The following is a 3,715-nucleotide window of genomic DNA, read 5'->3' as shown; positions in this document are numbered from 1 at the left end:
AAATAAGAATATGTCAAACCCCAAAGTAGTAGACAGAAAGAAATAATAAAGATCAGGAGAAAAATAATGAGATGGAGAACAGAGAGTAATACTAGGAATCACTGTTCTGAAAAGCTGGTTCTTTGAAAAGATTTGCAGGAGTGACAAATCTTTAGCCAAAGTGAGGAGCCAAGCCAATGGAATTAGAGATCAGAAAGAGTACACAACACCAATGACACTTAGATGAATACTATGGAATACTTTACGCATCTCTATCCTAATAAACTGAAAACTCAGGAAGAAACATATCAATTTCTAGACTCGTATGACCTACCAACATTAAACTAAGAGCATATAAGCCATGTAATCAGATCTACAGCTAGCAATGAGCTTGAAAGCAGTAGTTAAGAGTCTCTCAACAAAGAAATGCACAGGACTTGCTGAATTCAAAGCCGGATTTTACCAGACCTTTTAATAAGAATTTACACCAATGCTCCTAAACTATTACATGGAATAGAAAGGGAATGTAGATTGCCAAACTCATCCTAGGAAGTCATTATTACCATGACAACAAAACTGGAGAAGCACACAGCAAAGGCAATAATAGACAAGTTTCCTTCATGAGCAGAGATGAAAAAAAAAACCCTCAATAAAATGTGATCTAAATTCAACAACACATCAAACAGTTTTACAGCACAATCAAGTTGATTTCATTTTAGGGATGCAAGAATAGGGATAGCTCAATGTATGCAAATCGATGCACATAGCACAGCACATAGAATCAAAGACGAAAATCGAGATCACCTCAATAAATGCAGAGAAAGCTTTTGACAGATTTCAACATTCTCCTATAATGAGGAATGTAGGAATGGAAAGAATATACTTCAGCATGCTAAAACACCATCAGTGAAGAACCTAGAGCCAACTCTGTACTAAATAGGAGAATGATTGAAACTATTTCCTCTAAAATCCAGAATGAGAAAAGAATATTCACTTTCTCTTACTTAATATTGTGCTGTAATTCTAAGAACAAAAAGGCAAAGGAATGAGATAAGGTGGATACAAATAGGAAGAAGTAAAATTACCTCTATTTGCAAATGATGTGATCCTATACTTAAAAGGCCCAAAAGACTTCATTACAAACCTTGTAGATATGATAAACACTTCTGTAAAAGTATCAGGATACACACTGAACACACAAAAATTGTAGCCTTTAACATATCACTCATAAATATATAACACAAAAGGAAGATTATAGACCATTTTCCTTGATGACACTAGATATAAACATTCTGAACAAAATACTTATAAGTTGAATTCAACAATATATTCAAGCGATCATATACCCTACTCAAGTTGGTTTCATTAATTCTCTTTCTGAAAACCAAATTAGCAAAAGAAAATCCCATTCACAAAATCCCCAACATAAAGAACCAGTATAAATAGAATTGATTCTAACTAAGGGGTGAAAGATTTTTACAGTGAAAACTATCAGAGTTTGAAGGAAGAAACTAGAGACATTAGGAGAGGGGAGACCTCCCATGTCATGGATTTGCATAATCAAGACTGTGAAAATAGATATACTCCAAAAGCAATCTACAGATTTCAGTGTAATTCTCATAAACATTCAAATGCCATTTTTGTGCCAATCCTGGAGCTTGAACTCAGGGCCTGGGTGCTACCCTGAACTTTTGTGCTCAGAACTAGCTCTCTACCACATAAGCCACAGCTTCGCTTCTGGCGTGTTTGCTGGCTAATTGGAATAAGTCTTACAGACTTTTCTGTCTGGGTTAGCTCTGAACTGTGAGCCTCAGATCTCAGCCTCCTGGTGAGCTAGGGTTACAAGAGTGAGCCATTGGTGTCCTGCTAAATGTCCTTCTTTTTCTCAGAAATAGAAAAATCAATTCTAAAACTCAGAGCACAAAAGCCCAAATAGCCAAAGCAATTCTGAGCTACAAAGGAAGTATTGCCATGATCACATACTGGACTTTGATCTATCCTTCAGAGCTATAGTAACAAAGTATGACCACTGAAACCGATAGCTAGACCAATGGAACAGTATAGATGATCTAGAAATATGATCACAAAGTCACAGTCATCTGTTTTTTTTTGACAAAATACCAAGAGCATACATTGGAGGAAGAATGCCTCTTCAACAAATGGTGCTAAGAAAACTTCATCAACAGATGGATGACTGAAACTAAGCCCTCATCACTCACCTTGTACAAAACCCAACCCCCAAACTTCATAACGATGACTATACTTTTAGGAATCATTTCTATAGTTCATTACTAGAGAAACTGCACTGAACATGTAGCACACTGAGTAGATTTCTCATGAAAATCCGTACAAAGAGACAAGGAAGGTCATTACATATTAATAAAGGGATTATTCACCAAGAGGACATCACAGTGGTTAATATTTATGCACCAAACAAAGGAGCACCTAAATACATTAAACAAACACTCTGAGACTTACAGAACACAATAACAGTGGGAGACTTTAACACTCTGCTCTCACTAGAGATAGGTCAACCAAACAAAAGATAAGCAAAGAAGCCTCTGAATTAAATGACACCATAAGCCAAATGGATTTAACAGACATCAACAGAGTATTTCACTCAACAGCCACACAATTCATTTTTTTCTGCAGCCCATAGAACCTTCTCCAAAATTGACCATATCCTAGGACACACAACAAACCTAAGCAAAAGGATTGAAATAACTGCTTGCATCCTATCTGATCACAATGGAATGAATCCAGTTCTCAACAACAAAACATTCTGCAGAAAACTCTCAAACACATGGAGACTAAACAACTCACTGCTGAACCGCAGGTGCATCAAAAAGGAAGAAATCAGAAAGCTCTTATAACTCAATGAAAATAGAGACAGCATACTGAAACCTTGGGGATTCAGCAAAAGCAATGTTGAGAGTGAAGTTCACAGCTCTAAGCACGCACATAAAGGAAACAGAAATCGTGCAAGTAAATAACCTCATGTTACAACTAGAATCGCCAGAAAACAAGAACAAACCAAACCCAAAACTACTAAATGGCAAGAGATAGTAAATATTAGGACAGAAATCAGTGAAATAGAGACTAAAAACTTATCCATAAAAGCAATGACACAGAAAGCTGGTTCTTTGAAATAAATCAGTAAAATTGACAGACCACTAACTAAATTGATGGAGAAAAGAAGAGACTCAAATCAATGAAATTAGAGGTGCCAAAGGGAACATTACAACAAATATTCAAGAAAACCAAAAGATTATGAAGGATTACTTTCAAAACCCGGAGTATGTTACCAAAATGGATAAATTCCTAGAGACACATAAACTGCCTAAGCTGAACCAAGAAGATATAAATGACATGTAATGAGATTGAGGAGGTAATCCACAGTCTTCCAACAAGGAAGAACCCAGATCCCAATGCATTCACAGCTAAATTCTCCAAGCCTTCCTTAAAAGTTGAACTAACACCGTTACTCCTCAAACTTGTCTATGAAATAGAAACAAAAGGACCAACCCTGAACTCATTTTATGAAGCCAGCATCATTCTCTTCTCCAAACCAGGGAGGGATCCAATGAAAACAGAGAACTACAGACAAAGCTCTTCAATAAAATACTAGACAACAGAATTCATCATCTAATAAAATAACACCTTATGATCCACTTGATTTTATGCTAGAGATGCAAGGCTGGTTTAACACACCTAAATCAAGAAATGCAATCCATCA

At 36.2% G+C, this 3,715-nt stretch overlaps 1 pseudogene; it reads left to right on the top strand.

Annotated features, from left to right (window-relative positions):
- The first annotated feature begins 2,232 nt into the window (after positions 1-2,232).
- Positions 2,233-2,336, top strand: LOC125363725 (annotated as a pseudogene).
- The last annotated feature ends 1,379 nt before the right edge of the window (positions 2,337-3,715 follow it).

This window comes from Perognathus longimembris, chromosome 14 (genome assembly GCF_023159225.1).
Source record: "Perognathus longimembris pacificus isolate PPM17 chromosome 14, ASM2315922v1, whole genome shotgun sequence".
NCBI lineage: Eukaryota > Metazoa > Chordata > Mammalia > Rodentia > Heteromyidae > Perognathus > Perognathus longimembris.
The sequence above is the reverse complement of the archived record's forward strand: the minus strand, read 5'-3'. Positions and strand labels throughout refer to the sequence as shown.